Raw genomic sequence first — 24,532 nt, 5'->3', positions numbered from 1 at the left:
GAGTGCAGTAATGTCAGGCCTGAGGACTTTGTCAAGTTCGCTTCCTTCCAACTCAAGGATCAAGCTGCAGAATGGTTCAAGCAGTACAAGGATTCAAGAGGTGGACGTGTTATCACTTGGGATGATTTCCATCGAGATTTCCGAGCTCATCAGATTCCCCAGAGCGTGGTTGAAAGCAAGCGTGAGGAATTCCGCAATCTGAAGCAAGGCTCTTTGTCTGTCTATGACTACAACAAGTTGTTCCAGAAGCTCACCCGCTTTGCCAAGCAGGACGTCCCTGATGAGAAGAGCATGATATATCAGTTCAGGGGTGGTCTCAGAGAAGAAATTCAGCTCACTCTTGTCCTCTTTGAGCCCTTGAGATACGATGAGTTCTACAACATGGCACTGAAGCAAGAGGCTGCTCAGTTGAGGTGTGATGCTTCCAGGAAGCGAGTCAGAGATGTTACTCCTTCTTCCTCTACTCAAGTGGCCAAGCAGCAGAAGTTTTGGCTTCCTCCTCCTCCGTTCCGTCAGCCGTATCAGCAGAAGAGCAAAGGTGGAAGTGGTTCTTCCCACCCCCCCAACCCTGGCTTTCAGAACAAGACTTTGTCTCAAGCTCCAAGATCGAGTGCTCCATATCACCGTCCGCTTTCAGAGGTCACATGCAACAAGTGCCAACAGAAGGGTCACTATACCAACAAGTGTTTCAACCAGAGGCATCTTCCTCCTCCTCCTCCTGTCAGATCGGCAAGTATAGCTGTGGTCAAGCATAACCCCAAGTACGCCAAGGTCAACTTGATGAATGCAGCTCAGGCAGAGGATTCATCAGATGTCATCATGGGTAACCTTCCTGTTAACGATGTCCCTGCAAAAGTTCTTTTTGACACTGGTGCATCGCATTGCTTTATCTCGAGACCTTTTGCATCTAAGCATGGGTGGTTTTCTCAAGTTATGCATAAGCCATTAGCAGTTGTCTCTCCGGGTAGATGCTTGCTTGCTAACTACGAGGTTCCGGATATTTCTATCTTGATGGGTGATTTCAAGTTTCTGGCTTCTCCAATGATCCTTGGTAACTCGGATATTGATCTTATTCTCGGAATGGATTGGCTTTCTAAGCACAAGGCTCAGCTTGATTGTGCAGCCAGGCAGATTCAATTGACTCATTCGTCTGAGGATGTAATTGTCTTTGCCGCTCGGGATAACACCATCCGTCTGTTTTCTCTCAATGAGAAGGGTGAACTCGATGCCATCTCTCAAATTCCAGTCGTTTGCGAATATCAAGACGTCTTTCCAGAAGAGCTTCCAGGAATGCCTCCACACCGGCCAGTTGAATTCGTTATTGATCTTGCGCCTGGCACGGAACCTGTGTGCAAACGTCCTTACAAGCTCGGACCTGAAGAGTTGAAGGAGCTAAAGAAGCAAATCGATATTCAAGAGACAATGGGTCTCATCCGGCCTAGTTCTTCTCCATGGGGTTGTGGTGTTCTTTTTGTGAAGAAGGATGGAACGGACAGACTTTGTGTTGATTACCGTCCAGTGAACAAGAAGACCATCAAGAACAAATATCCACTTCCCAACATCAATGAGCTGTTCGAACAACTCAAAGGTGCCCAAGAATTCACCAAGCTTGATCTCCGTATGGGTTATCATCAGATTCGAATCCCTGAGCAAGATATTCCCAAGATGCCTTTCAGGACAAGCTTTGGTTCATATGAATACACTGTCATGTCTTTTGGCCTCGTCAACGCTCCTCCGACGTTCTCTCGCATGATGAACTTCATCTTCAACGCCTACACCAATGACTTTGTTTTGGTCTATCTCGACGACATTCTGGTTTTCTCGAAGAACAAGGAAGATCATGCCAAGCACTTGCGTTTGGTTCTCGATAAGCTCAGCGAACACAAGTTCTACGCCAAGTTCTCCAAGTGTGAATTTTGGCTCGATGAGGTTCTTTATCTTGGTCATATCATCTCTGCCAAGGGCATTGCCATGAATCCTGAGAAGGTGTCTGCAATTGTGAATTGGGAACCTCCTCAGAACGTGAAGCAAATCCGTAGCTTCCTCTGTCTCGCAAGCTATTGCCGAAGATTCGTTGAAAACTTTTCTAAGATCGCGAAGCCTCTCTCTAATCTTCTCCAGAAGCACGTCATGTACGTTTGGTCTCCGGAGTGTGACTTTGCTTTCAACACTTTGAAAGAGAAATTGATCACTGCTCCGATTCTGACTCCGCCTGATGAATCCAAGCCGTACGAGGTCTTTTGTGATGCCTCTCTCCAAGGTCTTGGCGCAGTATTGATGCAATATAAGAAAGTTGTTGCTTATACCTCTCGCCTGTTGAAGCCTAATGAGAAGAACTACCCCACTCATGATCTCGAGTTGGCGGCAGTTGTGCATGCTCTTTTGACTTGGAGACATCTTCTATTTGGAAGAAAAGTGGACATTTTCACTGATCACAAGAGTGTCAAGTACATCTTCACTCATCCTAATCTCAACCTCAGGCAAACTCGATTGGTCGAAATGATTCAAGAGTATAATCCGAGTATCGAGTATACTCCAGGCAAGGCCAATGTAATTTCTGACGCATTGAGCAGAAAAGCTTACTGCAACAGTCTGATTCTTAAGCCTTATCAACCCGAGCTTTGTGAAGCTTTCCGCAAACTTAATCTGTAAATTGTTCCTCAAGGTTTCCTCGCCAACCTTCAAGTCTCTCCTACCTTGGAAGACCAGATTCGCCAAGCCCAGCTTCATGATGTTATGGTGAAAAAGGTGAAGATTGGGATTGCCAAGAGTCAACCCAAGTGCAAGTGCTACCGCCTTGATGACAAGGACACTCTCTTCTTCGAGGATTGTATTGTTGTACCCAAAGGTGACCACCGTAAAGTGATCTTGAACGAGGCTCACAATTCTCTCCTCTCCATCCACCCTGGGAGCACGAAGATATATCAAGACCTTAAGCAGGCTTATTGGTGGACTCGAATGAAGCGCGAGATTGCTTAGTCCGTGAATGAATGTGATGTCTGCAGAAGAGTGAAGGCAGAACACCAAAGGCCAGCAGGTCTCCTCCAACCTCTTGCCATTCCAAAATGGAAGTTTGACCACATTGAAATGAACTTCATGACTGGGTTTCCAAAGTCCAAGCGTGGCAATGATGCTATATTCATTGTCATCGACAAACTCACCAAAGTGGCTCATTTTCTGCCTATCAAAGAGTCAATCACTTCAGCTCAATTGGCGGAACTCTATACCTCTCGTATTGTCTCTCTGCACGGTATTCCACAAGTGATCTCTTCAGACCGTGGCAGCATCTTTACCTCGAAGTTTTGGGATTCTTTTCAGAAGGCCATGGGCACCAACATCCGCTTCAACACATCTTTCCATCCTCAAACTAGCGGTCAAGTCGAGCGTGTCAACCAGATTCTTGAAGATATGCTCAGGGCTTGTGTGATCTCTTTCGGCATGAAATGGGAGGATTTTCTTCCTTATGCTGAATTCTCCTACAACAATAGTTTTCAAGCAAGTTCGGGCAAGGCCCCATTTGAAATTCTGTATGGCAAGAAGTGCCGTACCCCTCTCAACTGGTCTGAAACCGGTGAACGTCAGCTTTTGGGTAATGACTTAATCACAGAGGCAGAGGAGATGTGCAAAGTCATTCGTGATAACCTCAAAGCAGCCCAATCCCGCCAGAAGAGCTAATACGATAGTAAGCACCGTGATTTGGCTTTCGAGACCGGAGATCATGTTTACCTCCGCGTCTCTCCTATGAAAGGTACTCGTCGCTTCGGTATCAAAGGGAAGCTTGCCCCTAGATACGTGGGACCTTTCAAGATTGTCAGCAAGAGAGGCGACCTCGCCTATCAACTCGAGCTTCCTTCAAACTTTGCAAATGTTCATGACGTGTTCCATGTCTCTCAGCTTCGAAAGTGCTTCAAGACTCCTGACCGCACCGTCAACTTCGAGGACATTGAGCTCCAAGAAGATCTCTCTTATCGTGAGCAACCAGTTGCTATTCTTGAAGAGACTGAATGCAAGACTCGCAACAAGTCAATCAAATTTCTCAAAGTCAAGTGGTCGCCTCCGTTCTGAGTACCCGGCGTTCTTTCAGTCCTAGATCTCGGGACGAGATCCTTTCGCAGTGGTGGAGTGTTGTAACACCCCGGATGTAACTTTCCCAATTTGTACTCCAACTCTTGCCGTTTCCGGCGTTAAGTTATATTTATTTCCTCGGGTTCGGGTCTTTGTCTGCGAGTGTTGTTGTCGTTGTCATGCATCTCATATCATGTCAACATGTGCATTGCATTTGCATACGTGTTCATCTCACGCATTCGAGCATTTTCCCCGTTGTCCGATTTGCATTCTGGCACTTCGTTCTCCTCCGATGGTCACTTCTACCTTTCTTTCGTGTGTGTGGATTAAACATTTCCGGATTGGACCGGGACTTGCCAAGCGGCCTTGGTTTACTACCGGTAGACCGCCTGTCAAGTTTCGTGCCATTTGGACTTCGTTTGATACTCCAACGGTTAACCGAGGGACCGAAAAGGCCTCGTGTGTGTTGCAGCCCAACACCCCTCCAATTTGGCCCAAAACCCACCTAACTCTGCTCCATCATTTAGAGCGTTCGATCACGATCGCATGGCCGAAAACCGCACCTCATTTGGACTCTCCTAGCTCCCTCTACCTCTATTTAAAGCCACCTCCCGAAATTCGCGGATCTCCTCCTTCTCAAACCCTAGAAATCGCCCCCGCACCGGCCGGACACGTCCGAGACCGGCCGGACGCGTCCGCTCGTCACCGCCGCCAACGGCCACCCGCCACGTGGCAAGCCGCCGCCGCCACCACCCGAAGCCCGCGCGGCCCAGCCGGAGCCCTCCCCGGCCCGCACCTCCATCGCGCCTCCCTCCTCCTGCCGTGCCGCCCCACCGCCCTGCCGCGCCGCCCCGCGCCGCCAAGCTCGACGCCGGAGCCACGCCACCGCTCGCCGCTCGTCGCCGGCCGCCTCGACCGCCGCCCCGCGCCGCCTTCTCCTCCACCGGATCCGGCCCGGATCCGGCCTCCTCTCCACTCTGGTGACGCCCTCGACGAACTCCGGCCGTCTACAGTGCAGCTCCGACGTTCCTTGATTTCCGTGCCCAGATCTAGATCGGGATGAACAGTAAACCCTAGGTCAATTTTCCTCTTAAGTCCCGAAATTGCAGATCCGAGTGCTCCTGTTCATAGCCCCGTTACTTTGCATCCGTAGCTCCGATTCATGCATATAGCATATCAAAATGTTCATCTCAGAGAGTACATCATTTCATTCCATTGCATCATTTTAATTTGAGTTCATCTTGATGCCCAAAATTCTGTTAGAAAAGGGCTACTTGAGATAATTGTCAGATCTGCTGCTCCATTTAGGTTTTTGTCATTTTTGCCATGATTATTGTGTGCATGATATGCCCTGATGCTCTACATATGTTTTGTTAAGGGTTTTGTCATCTTTCCAGAGGTGTAACCCATGTATTTTTGTGATGTGTGTGGTGACTAGTGCAAGCTTGCAAAGTGGTGCACTTAGTAATTCTGTTTTCAGGGACTTAGCAATTCCACAAAGTCCTTGAGCTGTTCATCTCATATTGCCATATGTTCATGTTGTTTCCTAGTGATCCGTGCCTCTTTTGAGGATAATCAGTAGGGATATTTTGTTAATATTGTAGTGCTCTATCCATCCATGTCTTTGTTTGCAATTATGGAGCACCCTAGCTTGAGTCAATCGAGCTCTACTTTTGCTACTTTGTGAATCTGGGCAGATTGTCAACTTGTTTGCAATTTTGCCGATGATGTTGTAATTGATCCGTGCATGCTATGCTATTATTCTTGCCATGTCTAGCTTGCATTTTGTGCCTTCTTGATGGATGTATGCTTGTCTTGCCATGGCTTGTAACGTAGTGAGTGCATGGGGCTCGTAAACATGCCTACTTGAGTTATATTTCAGCATGTGCCAGTTTTCACTAAGTCTGAAAACTGATTATGTTTTTCGCCATGTTCACATGCTTGCAATTGTATTTTCTGATCCCTTTTGGCTCAAGGACACTAAGGGACTTTTGTTAAGCTCTTTGAGTAGCTCCATGTCATGCTTTACTTTGCCATGTTCAGGTCCTGTAGCATGTAGTTTTGTTGCTCCGAAGAGGGCTACCTGATCTGAAATTCCAGATAAGTGTTAAGAATCTTGAATGCATCCCTGCCATGTATTGTGTTATCATGTTTGGGTGCTGTAGCATGTTCATCTCATTGCATTTAGATGGCTACTTGCTGTAAATCGCAGACCGGAGTCATTTTTGAATCGCTTGCCATTTCCAAACCGTAGCTCCGATTCCGACGTTCTTTATATCGTTTTCAAGCGATTTCATCTCATCTTTCCAGTGGCACACTTGGAATTCCATGTTGAGGCCAGGTTCATGCGTTTCCTGTCATATCTTGCATTTTGCAACCCGCATCGCATCCCGCATAGCATATCATCATTTCATCATTGTGTTTGATCCTTGCACGTGGTTGATTGTGTCCTTGTTGCTTGTTTGTCTTGTTTGGGTAGAGCCGGGAGACGGGTTCGCTAACAAGGAGCCCGTTGAGTTTGCTTTCGAGGATCCAGTCAACTCTGACAACTGTGCAGGCAAGATGATCATACCCTCGAAATCACTACTATCTTTGCTATGCTAGTTTGCTCGCTCTTTTGCTATGCCAATGCTACGATTTCCTACCACTTGCTTTCAAACCTACCAAATTGCCATGTCAAACCTCTAACCCACCATGTCCTAGCAAACCGTTGATTGGCTATGTTACCGCTTTGCTCAGCCCCTCTTATAGCGTTGCTAGTTGCAGGTGAAGATTGGAGGCCGTTCCTTGTTGGAACATTTATTTACTTGTTGGGATATCATTATATTATCTTGTTATCTTAATGCATATATATACTTGGTAAAGGGTGGAAGGCTCGGCCTCTCGCCTAGTGTTTTGTTCCACTCTTGCCGCCCTAGTTTCCGTCATATCGGTGATATGCTCCCGGATTTTGCGTTCCTTACGCGGTTGGGTTATAATGGGAACCCCTTGATAGTTCGCCTTGATTAAAGCTTTTCCAAAAATTCCCAACCTTGGTTTTACCATTTTCCACCTAGCCTTTTCTTTCCCTTGGGCTCTACAGACTCAAGGCTCATCATTATTTTAAACCCCCCTCGGGCCAGTGCTCCTCTGAGTGTTGGTCCAAACTGTCAGCCGCCGGTGGCTACCAGGGGCAACTCTGGGCTGGCCTACCAGAAGTTTAGACAATCCGAGTGTGCCCTGAGAAAGAGATATGTGCAGCTCCTGTCGGGATTTGTCGGCACATTCGGGTGGTGTTGTTGGTCTTGTTTTAACCTGTCGAAGTGTCTTGAAGAACCGAGATACCGAGTCTGATCGGAACGTCTTGGGATGAGGTCTATTCCTTCGTTGACCGTGAGAGCTTGTCATGGGATAAGTTGGGACTCCCCTGCAGGGAGTTGAACTTTCGAAAGCCATGCCCGCGGTTATGGGCAGATGGGAATTTGTTAATGTCCGGTTGTAGATAACTTGAACCTTAATTTAATTAAAATGAATCAACTGAGTGTGTTACCGTGATGGCCCCTTCTCGGCGGAGTCCGGGAAGTGGACACGGTGTTGGAGTAATGTTTCCGCAGGTTGCTCTCTAGTTTCTCGCTCGCGCTTTGCCTCCTCTTCTCGCTCTCTTTTGTGAATAAGTTAGCCACCATTTATGATAGTCGCTTGCTGCAGCTCCACATATTTACCTTGCCTTACCGATAAGCTTAAATAGTCTTGATCGCGAGGGTGCGAGATTGCTAAGTCCCTGTGGCTCACAGATTACTATTACACCAGATGCAGGGCCTGATGATTCCGCTCCAGGAGACGCACTTGAGCTCAAGTGGGAGTTCGACGAGGACTGTCAACGTTACTATGTTTCCTTTCCTGATGATCAGTAGTGGTGCCTAGTTGGGGGGGAACGGGACCGTGTCGCTTGTTGGGTTATCTTTTATTTTGGCACCGTAGTCGGGCCATGAGTGTTTGGATGATGTAATGTTATTTATGTACTTGATTGACGTGGCGAGTGTAAGACAACTATGTTATCTCCCCTTTTATTATCATATTACATGGGATGTTGTGAAGATTGCCTAACTTGCGACATATGCCTTCAATGCGATTATGCCTCTAAGTCGTGCCTCGACACGTGGGAGCTATAGTCGCATCGAGGGTGTTACATAATCTTCCAGATGATTGCGTCATTGACAGAATTCTCCAATCACTGCCACCTAGCTACAAGAGCTTCGTGATGAACTATAATATGCAAGGGATGGATAAGACTATTCCCGAGCTCTTCGCAATGCTGAAAGCTGTGGAGGTAGAAATCAAGAAGGAGCATCAAGTGTTGATGGTCAACAAGACCACTAGTTTCAAGAAAAAGGGCAAAGGGAAGAAGAAGGGGAACTTCAAAAAGAACAGCAAGCAAGTTGCTACTCAAGAGAAGAAACCCAAACCTGGACCTAAGCTTGAAACTGAGTGCTTCCACTGCAAGCAGACTGATCACTGGAAGCGGAACTGCCCCAAGTATTTGGCGGATAAGAAGGATGGCAAGGTGAACAAAGGTATATGTGATATACATGTTATTGATGTGTACCTTACTAATGCTCGCAGTAGCACCTAGGTATTTGATACTGGTTCTGTTGCTAACATTTGCAACTCAAAACAGGGACTATGGATTAAGCGAAGATTGGCTAAGGATGAGGTGATGATGCGCGTGGAAAATGGTTCCAAAGTCGATGTGATCGCGGTCGGCACGCTACCTCTACATCTACCTTCGAGATTAGTATTAGACCTAAATAATTGTTATTTGGTGCCAGCGTTAAGCATGAACATTATATCTGGATCTTGTTTGATGCGAGACGGTTATTCATTTAAATCAGAGAATAATGGTTGTTCTATTTATATGAGTAATATCTTTAATGGTAATGCACCCTTAAAGAGTGGTCAATTCATATTAAATCTTGATAGTAGTGACACACATATTCATAATGTTGAAGCCAAAAGATGCAGAGTTGATAATGATAGTGCAACTTATTTGTGGCACTGCCGTTTGGGTCATATCGGTGTAAAGCGCATGAAGAAACTCCATACTGATGGACTTTTGGAACCACTTGATTATGAATCGCTTGGTACTTGCGAACCATGCCTTATGGGTAAGATGACAAAAACACCTTCACAGAGCAACAAATTTGTTGGAAATCATACATACAGATGTATGTGGTCCGATGAATGTTGAGGCTCGTGGCGGATATCGTTATTTTCTCACCTTCACAGTTGACTTAAGCAGACATGGGTATATCTACTTAATGAAACATAAGTCTCAAACGTTTGAAAAGTTCAAAGAATTTAAGAGTGAAGTTGAAAATCATCGTAACAAGAAAATAAAATTCCTACGATCTGATCGTGGAGGAGAATATTTGAGTTACGAGTTTGGTGTACATTTGAAACAATGCGGAATAGTTTCGCAACTCACGCCCCCCGGAACACCATAGCATAATGGTGTGTCCGAACATCGTAATCGTACTTTACTAGATATGGTGCGATCTGTGATGTCTCTTACTGATTTACCGCTATAATTTTGGGGTTATGCTCTAGAGACGGCCGCATTCACGTTAAATAGGGCACCATCAAAATCCGTTGAGACGATGCCTTATGAACTGTGGTTTGGAAAGAAACCAAAGTTGTCGTTTCTGAAAGTTTGGGGCTGCAATGCTTATGTGAGAAAGCTTCAACCTGATAAGCTCGAACCCAAATCGGAGAAATGTGTCTTCATAGGATATCCAAAGGAAACTATTGGATACACCTTCTATCACAGATCCAAAGGCAAGACTTTTGTTGCTAAATTCGGAAATTTTCTAGAGAAGGAGATTCTCTCGAAAGAAGTGAGTGGGAGGAAAGTAGAACTTGACGAGGTAACTATACCTGCTCCCTTATTGGAAAGTAGCACATCATAGAAACCAGTTTCTGTGACACCTACACCAATTAGTGAGGAAGCTAATGATGATGATCATGAAACTTCAGAACAAGATACTACTGAACCTCATAGATCAACCAGAGTAAGATCCGCACCAGAGTGTTACAGTAATCCTGTTTTGGAAATCATGCTACTAGATCATGATGAACCTATGAACTATGGAGAAGCGATGGTGAGCCCAGATTCCATAAAATGGCTTGAAGCCATGAAATCTGAGATGGGATCCATGTATGAGAACAAAGTATGGAATTTGGTTGACTTGCCCAAAGATATGCAAGCAATTGAGAATAAATGGATCTTCAAGAAGAAGACTGACGCTGACGATAATGTTACTGTCTACAAAGCTCGACTTGTCGCAAAAGGTTTTCGACAAGTTCAAGGGATTGACTATGATGAGACATTCTCACCCGTAGCGATGCTTAAGTCTGTCCGAATCATGTTAGCAATTGCCGCATTTTATAATTATGAAATTTGGCAGATGGATGTCAAAACTGCATTCCTGAATATATTTCTTGAAGAAGAGTTGTATATGATGCAACCGGAAGGTTTTGTCAATCCAAAGGGAGCTAACAAAGTGTGCAAGCTCCAGCGATCCATTTATGGACTGGTGCAAGCTTCTCGGAGTTGGAATAAACGCTTTGATAGTGTGATCAAACCATTTGGTTTTGTACAGACTTTTGGAGAAGCCTGTATTTACAAGAAAGTGAGTGGGAGATCTGTAGCATTTCTGATATTATATGTAGATGACATATTACTAATCGGAAATGATATAGAATTTCTGGATAGCATAAAGGGATACTTGAATAAGAGTTTTTCAATGAAAGACCTCGGTGAAGCTGCTTACATATTGGGCATTAAGATCTATAGAGATAGATCAAGACGCTTAATTGGACTTTGACAAAGCACATACCTTGACAAAATTTTGAAGAAGTTCAAAATGGATCAAGCAAAGAAAGGATTCTTGCCTGTGTTACAAGGTGTGAAATTGAGTAAGACCCAATGCCCGACCAATGTAGAAGATAGAGAGAAAATGAAAGATGTTCCCTATGCTTCAGCCATAGGATCTATCATGTATGCAATGTTGTGTACCAGACCTGATGTGTGTCTTGCTATAAGTCTAGCAGGGAGGTACCAAAGTAATCTAGGAGTGGATCACTGGACAGCGGTCAAGAACATCCTAAAATACCTGAAAAGGACTAAGGATATGTTTCTCATATATGGAGGTGACAAAGAGCTCATCGTAAATGGTTACGTTGATGCAAGCTTTGACACTGATCCGGACGATTCTAAATCACAAACCGGATACGTGTTTACATTAAACGGTGGAGCTGTCAGTTGGTGCACTTCTAAACAAAGCGTTGTGGCGGGATCTAAATGTGAAGCAGAGTACATAGCTGCTTCAGAAGCAGCAAACGAAGGAGTCTAGATGAAGGAGTTCATATCCGATCTAGGTGTCATACCTAGTGCATCGGGTCCAATGAAAATCTTTTGTGACAATACTGGTGCAATTGCCTTGGCAAAGGAATCCAGATTTCACAAGAGAACCAAGCACATCAAGAGACACTTCAATTCCATCTGGGATCTAGTCCAGGTGGGAGACATAGAGATTTGCAAGATACATACGGATCTGAATGTTGCAGACCCGTTAACTAAGCCTCTTCCACGAGCAAAACATGATCAGCACCAAAGCTCCATGGGTGTTAGAATCATTACTGTGTAATCTAGATTATTGACTCTAGTGCAAGTGGGAGACTGAAGGAAATATGCCCTAGAGGCAATAATAATGTTATTATTTTATTTCCTTATATCATGATAAATGTTTATTATTCATGCTAGAATTGTATTATCTGGAAACATGATACTTGTGTGAATACATAGACAAACTAAAACGTCACTAGTATGCCTCTACTTGACTAGCTTGTTAATCAAAGATGGTTATGTTTCCTAACCATAGACATGTGTTGTCATTTGATTAACGGGATCACATTATTAGGAGAATGATGTGATTGACATGACCCATTCCACTAGCTTAGCACCCGATCATTTAGTATGTTGATATTTCTTTCTTCATGACTTATACATGTTCCTATGACTATGAGATTATGCAACTCCCATTTGCCGGAGGAACACTTTGTGTGCTACCAAAGGTCACAACGTAACTGGGTGATTATAAAGGAGCTCTACAGGTGTCTCCAAAGGTAAATGTTGGGTTGGCGTATTTCGAGATTAGGATTTGTCACTCCGATTGTTGGAGAGGTATCTTTGGGCCCTCTCGGTAATGCACATCACATAAGCCTTGCAAGCATTGCAACTAATGAGTTAGTTGCGAGATGATGTATTACGAAACGAGTAAAGAGACTTGCCGGTATCGAGATTGAACTAGGTATTGAGATACCGACGATCGAATCTCAGGCAAGTAACATACCGATGACAAAGGGAACAACGTATGTTGTTATGCGGTCTGACCGATAAAGATCTTCGTAGAATATGTGGGAGCCAATATGAGCATCCAGGTTCCGCTATTGGTTATTGACCGGAGACATGTATCGGTCATGTCTACATTCTTCTCGAACCCGTAGGGTCCGCACGCTTAAGGTTTCGATGATAGTTATATTATGAGTTTATGAGTTTTGATGTACTGAAGTTAGTTCGGAGTCCCGGATGTGATCACGGACATAACAAGGAGTCTCGAAATGGTCGAGACATAAAGATTGATATATTGGACGGCTATATTCGGACACCGGATTTCGGAGAAAACCGGAGTGCCGGAGGGTTACCGGAACCCCCCTGGAGAAGTAATGGGCCATATGGGCCTTAGTGGAGAGAGAGAAGGGCAGCCAGGGTGGGCCGCGCGCCTCCTCCCCCCTTGGTCCGAGTTGGACTAGGAGAGGGGGGGGGCGGCGCCCCTCTTTCCTTCTCCCTCCCCACTTCCTTTCCCCCTCCTAGTAGGAGTCCTACTCCTACTAGGAGTAGGACTCCTCCTTGGCGCGCCAATAGGGTCGGCCGGCCTCCTCCCCTTGCTCCTTTATATACGGGGGTGGGGGCACCCCTAGACACACAAGTTGATCCACATGATCGTTTTCTTAGCCGTGTGTGGTGCCCCCTTCCACCATAATCCTCGATAATATTGTAGCGGTGCTTAGGCGAAGCCCTACGATGGTAGAACATCAAGATCGTCACCACGCCGTCGTGCTGACGGAACTCTTCCCCGACACTTTGCTAGAGCGGAGTACGGGGATCGTCATCGAGCTGAACATGTGCTAAAACTCGGAGGTGCCATAGTTTCGGTGCTTGATCGGTCGAGCCGTGAAGACGTACGACTACATCAACCGCGTTGTGCTAATGCTTCCACTGTCGGTCTACAAGGGTACGTAGATCACACTCTCCCATCTTGTTGCTATGCATCACCATGATCTTTCCTGTGCGTAGGAATTTTTTTGAAATTACTACGTTCCCCAACAGCACTCATTGTTGATTAATCTTAATGCATGTTCATGATTGTTGTCTCTCTCTAGTTGGTCGCTTCCCAGTCTCTTTATAGCCTTCACTTGTACCAGGTGGGAATACTGCTTGTGCATCCACTTCCATGAACCCCAAAGTTATTCCATATGAGCCCACCATACCTTCCTATATGTGGTATTTACTTGCCATTCCAAGTAAATTTGTCTGTGCCAAACTCTAAACCTTCAAATGAAATTCTGTTTTGTAGCTCAAATAGCTCATGTATCAACTAGGGATGTCTATATCTTCCATGCTAGGTGGGTTATTCTCACGATGAGTGGACTCCGCTCATCACTCATGAGAAAATGGATGGTAACCGGGATGCCCAGTCCCATGCTCAAATCAAAATAATTGCAAACAAAACTCCCTCAGGATTGTGGTTAGTTGGAGGCACCCGTTGTTTCGGACAAGCCATGGATTGATGTTTGTTGGTGGTGGGGGAGTATAAACTTTACCATTCTATTTGGGAACCGCCAATAATGTGTGTAGCATGGAAGATATCGAGATCTCTTGGTTGTTATGTTGACAATGAAAGTATGCCACTCAAAATATTATTTATCTCTGTTTCAAAACTCGAGCTTTGGCACCTCTACAAATCCCTACTTCCCTCTGCGACGAGCCTATCTATTTACTTTTATGTTGAGTCATCATCCTCTTATTAAAAGCACCAATTGGAGAGCACTGTCATCGTTTTCATGCATTGCTATTAATTTACATTGAGTATGACTGTGACGAGATCTCTTTTACCATGAATTACAATGTCTAGTCAGTCCTTGATCTTCACGGGTGCTCTGCATTTATGTTTTTCGGTAACAGAAAGGGCTAGCGAGATACCATCTTGTTACATCATGTTATGATTGTTTTAAGAAAGTGTTATCATCCGAGATTTAATATTATTGCTCGCTAGTTGATTATTCCATTGATATGAGTAAACATGAGACCTAAATGTTATTGTGAATATGGTTAGTGCATAATCTTTGCTGAAAACTTGAATGCTGGCTTTACATATTTGCAACAAGAAGATCAAACAGAGTTTAAAAAGTTATTCTTTACCACTTTCAGTTTGTCAATTGAATTGCTTGACGACAAGCAAAGGTTTAACCTTGGGGGAGTTGATACGTCTCCGACGTATCTACTTTTCCAAATACTTTTGCCCTTGTTTTGGACTCTAACTTGCATGATTTGAGTGGAACTAACCCGGACTGACGTTATTTTTCGAAGAATTGCCATGGTGTTATTTTTGTGCAGAAATAGAAGTTCTCGGAATGACCTGAAAATCCATAGAGACACGTTTTGGAATTAATAAAAGATACTGGAGAAAGAATCAGCATCAGGGGGACCACACCCTGTCCATGAGGGTGCAGGCCCCCCGGGGCGCGCCCCCCTGCCTCATGGGCCCCCTGAGACTCCACCGACCTCAACTCCAACTCTATATATTCACGTTCAGGGAGAAAAAAGAAGGGAGAAGGATCCATCGCGTTTTACAATACGGAGCCGCCGCCAAGCCCTAATCTTCCTTGGGAGGGCTGATCTGGAGTCCGTTCGGGGCTCCGGAGAGGGGAATCCGTTGCCATCGTCATCATCAACCTTCCTCCATCACCAATTTCATGATGCTCACCGTCGTGTGTGAGTAATTTCATCGTAGGCTTGCTGGACGGTGATGGTTGGATGAGATTTACCATGTAATCGAGTTAGTTTTGTTAGGGTTTGATCCCTAGTATCCATTATGTTCTAAGATTGATGTTGCTATGACTTTGCTATGCTTAATGCTTGTCACTAGGGCCCAAGTGCCATGATTTTAGATCTGAACCTATTTTGTTTTCATGAATATATGTCAGTTCTTGATCCTATCTTGCAAGTCAATAGTCACCTACTATGTGTTATGATCCGGTAAACCCAAAGTTATAATAATCGGGATCACTCCCGGTGATGACCATAGTTTGAGGAGTTCATGTATTCACTAAGTGTTAATGCTTTAGTCCGATACTGTATTAAAAGGAGGCCTTAATATCCCTTAATTTCCAATAGGACCCCGCTGCTATGGGAGGGTTGGACAAAAGATGTCATGCAAGTTCTTTTCCATAAGCACGTGTGACTATATTCAGAATACATGCCTACATTACATTGATGAACTGGAGCGAGTTCTGTGTCACCCTATGTTATAACTCTTGATGAAGAATCGCATCCGACATAATTATCCATCATTGATCCATTTCCTATGAGCTTTTCCCATATTGATCTTTTCCTAGTTACTTTTCTGTTGCCACTGTTACGATTGCTACAAAAACTACTACTGTTACTTTTGCCACCGTTACCGTTACTTCCACACTACTTTGCTACTAAATACTTTGCTGCAGATATTAAGTCTTTCAGGTGTGCTTGAATTGACAACTCAACTGCTAATACTTGAGAATATTCTTTGGCTCCCCTTGTATCGAATCAATAAATTTGGGTTGAATACTTTACCCTCAAAAATTGATGCGATCCCCTATACTTGTGGGTTATCACATAGCTATGAGAGGGGGAGAGCATCTACATACCCTTGTATATCGCTAAGCGGAAGCATTTATCAACGCGATTGATGTAATCGTACACCTTCATGATCCATCCCATCATATACCGAATGTATGACACCTCCGCATTCAACACACATTCAGCTCGATGACGTCCTCGCCTTCTCGATCCAGCAAGAGAGGCAAAGTAGTAGATGAGTTATGGCAGCACGACGACATGGTGATGGTGGTGGTGAAGAGGAATATCAACAGGGCTTTGCCAAGCACAACGAAAACTATGACGGAGGCTAAACTAGAGGGGGCGGGGTTGCCGGCACACGGCTTGGTGAATCTTGATGTGTTCCGGGTGCTAGCCCTGCTCCTCTATTTATATGTTGAGCCCCGGAGTCATTTCTTGGATAAATAGACTACTCAAAGTGGGTTTGGCACGCAAGGCAAGAGTTCTTCTCGGACTGCGGGACCACACACCGGAGTCCTCGACATCTGTCCCAGAGAGTCCAAACACCGCGAAACATTTTGTGGATTTTTTATGGACCAGAAGACCACCAGTGGGCCAGAGAAGCACCTGCGGGTGCCCCGAGGGGGGCACAACCCACCAGGGCGTGCCCAAGTGGGTTGTGCCCACCTTGGTGGCCTCCCGCACCCCCTCTTTACCCTACAAATTCCAAAATATTCCAAAAACCCTCGGGGTTAACCTAGATCAGAAGTTCTGCCGCCGTAAGCCTCTATAGCCACCGAAATCCAATCTAGACCCTGTTCCGGCACCCTGCCGGAGGGGGGAATCATCTCCAGTGGCCATCTTCATCATCCCGGTAGCTACCACGATGAGGAGGGAGTAGTCCACTGTAACACCCCGGATGTAATTTACCTTATATGTACTCCAACTCTTGCCGTTTCCGACGCTAAGTTATTTTTTCCTCAGGTTCGGGTTTTTGTCTCCGTGTGTTGTTGCCGTTGTCATGCATCTCATATCATGTCATCATGTGCATTGCATTTGCATACGTGTTCGTCTCTTGCATCCGAGCATTTTCCCCGTTGTCCGTTTTGCATTCCAGCGCTCCTATCTCCTCCGGTGGTCCTTTCTACCTTCCTTTCGTGTGTGGGGGTTAAACATTTCCGGATTGGACCAAGACTTGCCAAGCGGCCTTGGTTTACTACCGGTAGACCGCCTGTCAAGTTTCATACCATTTGGACATCGTTTGATACTCCAATGGTTAACCGAGGGACCAAGAAGGCCTCGTGTGTGTTGCAGCCCAACACCCTTCCATTTTGGCCCAAAACCCACCAAAACCCTCTCCATCATCTAGAGCGTTCGATCACGATCGCGTGGCCAAAAACCGCACCTCATTTGGACTCTCCTAGCTCCTCCTATGTCTATAAATAGCACCCCCCCCGAAATCCATGGGTTCTTCTCCCCCGAAACCCTAAAAAATCGCCTCACGCCGCGCCGGACATGTCCGTACCTGGCCGGATGCTTCGTGCCGCCGCCCCGGTCCACTAGCTGCGCGCCACGTGTCGCCGCCGGGTCGCCCCCGCCGCCGGCCCGCTCGGCCCGGGGAGGGCCCCCGAGGCCCGCGCGCTCCGCGTCGCACCTTGCCTCACCGCGCAGCCTCTCCCTCAAGTCCGGTCCAATGTCGCCGGCCGCCGCCCGCCGCGCACGCTCCGCCGCCGACCTCGCCGCTACTCGACGTCCGCGCCCGCGCCGCCCGGATCCCGCCGGTCCCCGAGTCCGGCGACCCCGCGTCCTTCTCCGGCGAGAGATCCGGTCGTCCACGCCTTCTCCGGTGACTCCGAGCTCCCCCGACGAACCTCGGCTTCCGTGCAAGCCAGATCTGGATCGGGTCAAACCCTAGGTTGACCCCGAGATATTTTCTAAGTCTTTTTCTGCAGTATTTTTATGCCATGTTCATCACATCGTAACTTTGCACCCGTAGCTCTGTTTTGGGCGTGTAGCATATCAAAATGTTCGTCTCAGAGAGTACATCATTTCATCTCATTCCATCATTTTTATTTAAGCTCATCTTGATGCCCGAAATGCTGTTGGAAGAGAGCTATTTGAGTTAATTGTCAGATCTGCTGCACCAAATAGCTATTTGTCATTTTTGCCATTATTAATGTGTGAATGATATGCTCCTAAGATCTACATGTGTTTTGTTATATGCTTTGCCATCTTTACAGATGTGATATCCATGTATTTTTGTGATGTGTGTGGTGACTAGCACAAGCTTGCAAAGTGGTGCATTCGTTAATGCTGATTTCAGGGACTTAGAATTTCTCTGTCCTTGATCTGTTTTTATCAATATGCCATATGTTCATGTTGTTTACTAGTGATCCGTGTCTCTTTTGAGGATGATCTGTAAGGATAATTTGTTAATCTTGTGGTGCTTTATCCATCCATGTCTTTGTTTGCAATTATGGAGCACCCTAGCTTGAGTCAATCGAGCTCTACTTTTGCTATTTTGTGAATCCTGGCAGATTGTCTACTTGTTAGCGATTTTGCCGAGGATGTTGTTGTTGATCCGTGCATGCTATGTTGTTGTTCTTGCCATGTCTAGCTTAAATAATATGTATTCTTGATGGGTGTATGCTTAGTTTGTCATGCCATGCTCTGTAGTGAGTACATCGAGCTCGTAAACATGCCTACTCGTTAACAGATTTGCATGTTCCTGTTTTTCACTAAGTCTGTAACCTGATTATGTTTTTGGCATGTTCACATGCTTGCAATTATATTTTCTGATCCCTTTTGGCTCAAGGTCACTAAGGGACTTTTGTTAAGCTCTTTGAGTATCTCCATGCCATGCTTTAGTTTGCCATGTTAAGTTCCTGTAGCATATAGTTTTCATGCTCCAAAGTGTGCTACCTGATCTGAAATTCCAGGCTTGTGTTAATTTCACCAAGTCTGAAACCTATTTACAGATTGCACTTTTGCCATGCTTGTTTGAACATGTTAATTGATGAATTGGCTGTAGCTTAGTGTTCATCTTTTGTCAAGCGTCATGAGTGGATCCCTGCCATGTATTTTGTTGCCATGTTTGAGTGCTGTAGCATATTTATCTTGATGCATTTAGATGGCTACTTGCTGTTTATCGCAGACCAGTGCCATATTTGTTTTGCTTGCCATTTCCAAACCGTGTCTCCGATTCCGGTGTTCTTTATATAGATTTCAAGTGAAATCACCTCACCTTTCCAGTGGCACACTTGGATTTCCAAGTTGAGGCCAGGTTCAATCATTCCTTGCCAAATCTTGCATATGCATCACATATCGCATCCCGCATAGCATACCATGTTTGCATCATGTTGTTGGAGCATTGCACGTGGTTGATTGTGTTCCTTTTGCTTGTTTGTCTTGTTTGGGTAGAGCCGGGAGACGCGTTCTCTAACGAGGAGCCCGTTGAGTTTGCTTTTGAGGATCTAGTCAACTCTGACAACTTTGCAGGCAAGATGATCATACCCTCGAAATCACTTCTATCATTGCTTTGCTAGATGCTCGCTCTTTTGCTATGCCTATGCTACGATGCCTACCACTTGCTTTTCATGCCTCCCAAATTGCCATGTCAAACCTCTAACCCACCATGTCCTAGCAAACCGTTGATTGGCTATGTTACCGCTTTGCTCAGCCCCTCTTATAGCATTGCTAGTTGCAGGTGAAGATTGGAGATCGTTCCTTGTTGGAACATTGTTATTTGTTGGGATATCATTATATTATCTTGTTATCTTAATGCATCTATATACTTGGTAAAGGGTGGAAGGCTCGGCATTTTGCCTAGTGTTTTGTTCCATTCTTTCCTTCCTAGTTTCCGTCATATCGGTGCTATGTTCCCGGATTTTGCGTTCCTTACGCGGTTGGGTAATAATGGGAACCCCTTGACAAATCGCCTTGAATAAAACTCTTCCAGCAATGCCCAACCTTGGTTTTACCATTTTCCGCCTAGCCTCTTTTTCCCTTGGGTTTCCGAAGCCCAAGGGTCATCTTATTTAACCCCCCCCCCCCCGGGCCAGTGCTCCTCTGAGTGTTGGTCCAAACTAGAGCCCTGTGCAGCGCCCCCTTGGGGAAACTCGAGGTTTGTTTTAGTTGTAGGGATTGCTCATCTGAGTGTGCCCTGAGAACGAGTTATGTGCAGCTCCTATCGGGATTTATCGGCACATTCGGGCGGTGTTGCTGGATTTGTTTTAGCTTGTCGAAATTGTCTTGTAGAACCGGGATACCGAGTCTGATCGGAATGTCTCGGGAGAAGGTACATCCTTCGTTGACCGTGAGAGCTTGTCATGGGCTAAGTTGGGACTCCCCTACAGGGATTTGAAATTTCGAAAGCCATGCCCGCGGTTATGGGCAGATGGGAATTTGTTAATGTCCGGTTGTAGATAACTTGAACCTTAACTTAATTAAAATGAATCAACTGCGTGTGTGACCGTGATGGTCTCTTCTCGGCGGAGTCTGGGAAGTGAACACGGTGTTGGAGTAATGTTTGTCGTAGGTTGTTCTCTAGTTCTTTGTTCGTGCTTTGCCTTCTCTTCTCGCTCTCTGTTGCGAACAGGTTAGCCACCATATAAGATAGTCGCTTGCCGCAGCTCCACATATTACCTTGCCTTTCTTATAAGCTTATATAGTCTTGATCGCGAGGGTGCGAGATTGCTGAGTCCCCGTGACTCACAGATTACTTCCAAACCAGATGCAGGGCCCGATGATGCGCTTGAGCTCAAGTGGGAGTTCGATGAAAACTCACACCGTTACTATGTGTCTTTCCCTGATGATCAGTAGTGGTGCCCAGTTGGGGCGATCGGGACCATGTCGCATGTTGGGGTTGATCTTTTATTTTGGTACCGTAGTCGGATCATGAGTGTATTGGATGATGTAATGCTATTTATATACTTTGTGTCACGTGGTGAGTGTAAGCCAACTATGTACCTTTCCCCTTATTATCTATTTACACGGGTAGTTGTGAAGATTACCTTACTTGCGACATTGCTTTCAATGTGGTTATGCCTCTAAGTCGTGCTTCGACACGTAGGAGATATAGCCGCATCGAGGGCGTTACAAGTTGGTAATCAGAGCCTTCCCCGACCTTAGGAGCCCCATTGCTTGATCGAATTAGCTGACGGGTTGAGTCTAGAAAAATGTTTTGAGTCATTAGGAATTATATATCGGAGAGTTTAGGAATTCTTTTTACTCCCCAGTCCCTTCATCCCTCTGGTAAGGCATCCCGACGTAGAGTTTTGACTCTTCCCTTCTCAAATTTCACTAAAAAATTAGGATCACGCGGGTATCTTGGAATCGTTCCGACGGATTTGTGACTAGAACATCGTTCTTGGTGCCTCCTGTCATTTAGGGGATGTGGCTGTGTCCCGGGGAGTTGAGCTCCGAGGTGTTGTCGTCACAATTTTATCGTTGCAGTTCTGGAATACCTGAGTTTAGTTCGCCGACATCGAAAATCTCTTTTATGCAGTTGTTGGTGAGATAACCTCGACGCCACCCAGTACTGGGGCGGGAGTTCGGGAGTATTGCCATAACTTGTATAACGGATGCTTTTCGAAGGTTGAGGTAGACGATTTCTGAAGTTTTTCTCGGTTATGTGTTGAAGGATGGATACAGCTGGATGTAGGATTTGCTAGATTTGGGTGAGATATTATGCTTCCCCTGTACCCCCAACACTTGATTGCATAACCAGAAAGGTTCGGGAGTTTCATAGATGGGAATTCTTGTGGCTCTAGGTCTTCTTCCACGGATATTTGGTTTGAGATTGGGTGATCCTTACCGAGTATTCGTTCTTGCTCCGTACCTTGTTGATTTATTCCTCTACCTAAATTCGAAGTGGCTTCTCAATTTATGGATATGTGACCATTTCTAGTGGAATGCATTTGTTCTTATGTTCGGATGCGAAGACTATATGTTGCAATTTCTACCCGTTTGGTTCAGCTTCAATATTTTGGCTATCAATGTGCTAATGGATGTCAACCTCTTCAGGATGGCTCCTCCAACGCGCACGACTCTGAATCCTGATCCGCCACCACCAACTCCCCCTTCGGAGGGATGGCAAGCTGTGATGGCCGCTACCAATGCAAACACGCAGTTGATCATGCAAATTCTTCAAGAGCGCAACCAAGCGAACCAAGGCAACCAAGGCAACCAAGGCAACAATCAGAATCACTTTGCTACACTCAACCAGTTCCTTGCTAACCAGCCAAAGACCTTCAGCAATTGTGTTGAGGCAACTGATGCTGACGATTGGCTCGTGGACTTGTGCAAGCATTTCAAGTGCAGTAACGTCAGGCCTGAGGACTTTGTCAAGTTCGCTTCCTTCCAACTCAAAGACCAAGCTGCAGAATGGTTTCAGCAGTACAAAGATTCCAGAGGAGGCCGTGAGATTACCTGGGATGAATTCCGTCAAGACTTCGAAGCTCATCATATTCCTCAAAGCGTGGTTGAAAGCAACCGTGAGGAATTACGCAACCTGAAGCAAGGCTCTATGTTTGTCTATGGCTACAACAAGATGTTTCAGAAGCTCGCCCGCTTTGCTAAGCAGGACGTCCCTGATGAGAAGAGCATGATATACCAGTTCAGGGGTGGCCTCAGAGAAGAAATCCAGCTAGCTCTTGTCCTCTTTGAGCCCAGGAGGTACGATGAGTTCTATAACATGGCATTGAAGCACGAGGCTGCTCAACTGAAGTGTGATGCTTCCAAGAAGCGAGTTAGAGATGCTACTCCTTCTTCCTCTACTCAAGTGGCCAAGCAGCAGAAGTATTGGCTTCCTCCTCCTCCGTTCCATCAGCCTTTTCAGAAGAAGAGCAAAGGTGGCAGTGGATCTTCCCACCCTCCCAACCCTGGCTTTCAGAACAAGACTTCGTCTCAAGCTCCGAGATCGAGTACTCCGTATCACCGTCCGCTTTCAGAGGTAACGTGCAACAAGTGCCAACAGAAGGGTCACTATGCCAACAAATGCTTCAACCAGAGGCGTCTCCCTCCTCCTCCTCCTGTGAGATCGGCAAGTATAGTTGTGGTCAAGCATAACCCCAAGTACGCTAAGGTCAACATGGTGAATGCCGCTCTGGCAGAGGACTCGTCAGATGTCATCATGGGTAACCTTCCTGTTAACGATATTCCTGCAAGAGTACTTTTTGACACTGGTGCATCGCATTGTTTCATCTCGAGACCTTTTGCATCTAAGCATGATTTTGTTACTCAAGTGTTGCCGAAACCGTTGGCTATTGACTCTCCGGCCCGTCTAATGACATCTCGATTATGCGTTCTGGATGTTACAATCACTTTGGGTGACTATAAGTTCTTGTCCTCTCCAAATGTTCTTGGTGACTTGGATATTGATCTTATTCTCGAAATAGATTGGCTTTCTAAGCACAAGGCTCAGCTTGATTGTGCAGCTAGGCAGATTCAATTGACTCATTCGTCTGAGGATGTAATTGTCTTTGCCGCTCGTGATGATACCATCCGTCTGTTTTCCCTCAATGAGAAGGGTGAACTGGATGCCATCTTGCAAATTCCAGTTGTTTGTAAATATCAAGACGTCTTTCCAGAAGAGCTTCCAGGAATGCCTCCGCAACGGCCAGTTGAATTCGTCATCGATCTTGAGCCTGGCACGGAACCGGTTTGCAAGCGTCCTTACAAGCTCGGACCTGAAGAGTTGAAGGAGCTGAAGAAGCAACTCGATATTCAAGAGAGAATGGGTCTCATCCGACCTAGTTCCTCTTCGTGGGGTTGTGGAGTACTTTTTGTGAAGAAGAAGGATGGAACGGACCGACTCTGTGTTGACTACCGTCCGTTGAACAAGAAGACTATCAAGAACAAGTACCCACTTCCCAACATCAATGAGCTGTTCGAACAACTCAAAGGTGCCCAAGTATTCTCCAAGCTTGATCTCCGTATGGGTTATCACCAGATTCGAATCCGTGAGCAAGATATTCCCAAGACGGCTTTCAGAACAAGCTATGGTTCTTACGAATACACTGTCATGTCTTTTGGCCTCGTCAACGCTCCTCCGACTTTCTCTCACATGATGAACTTCATCTTCAACGCCTACACAAATGACTTTGTCTTGGTCTATCTCGACGACATTCTGGTCTTTTCGAAGAACAAGGAAGATCATGCCAAGCACTTGCGTTTGGTGCTCGATAAGCTCAGGGAACATCAGTTCTACGCCAAGTTCTCAAAGTGCGAGTTTTGGCTTGATGAGGTTCTATATCTTGGGCATATCATCTCTACCAAGGGCATTGCGGTGAATCCTGAGAAGGTGTCTGCAATTGTGAATTGGGAACCACCTCAGAACGTGAAGCAACTCCGTAGCTTCCTCGGTCTCGCAAGCTACCGTCGAAGGTTCGTTGAGAACTTTTCAAAGATTGCGAAGCCCCTTTCAAACCTTCTCCAGAAGAACGTCAAGTACGTTTGGTCTCCGAAGTGTGACATCGCTTTCAACACTTTGAAAGAGAAATTGGTCACCGCTCCAGTTCTGACTCCTCCTTATGAATCCAAACCGTTCGA

This window comes from Triticum urartu, chromosome 6 (genome assembly GCF_003073215.2).
Source record: "Triticum urartu cultivar G1812 chromosome 6, Tu2.1, whole genome shotgun sequence".
Lineage (NCBI taxonomy): Eukaryota > Viridiplantae > Streptophyta > Magnoliopsida > Poales > Poaceae > Triticum > Triticum urartu.
This window is presented reverse-complemented; position numbering follows the sequence as displayed.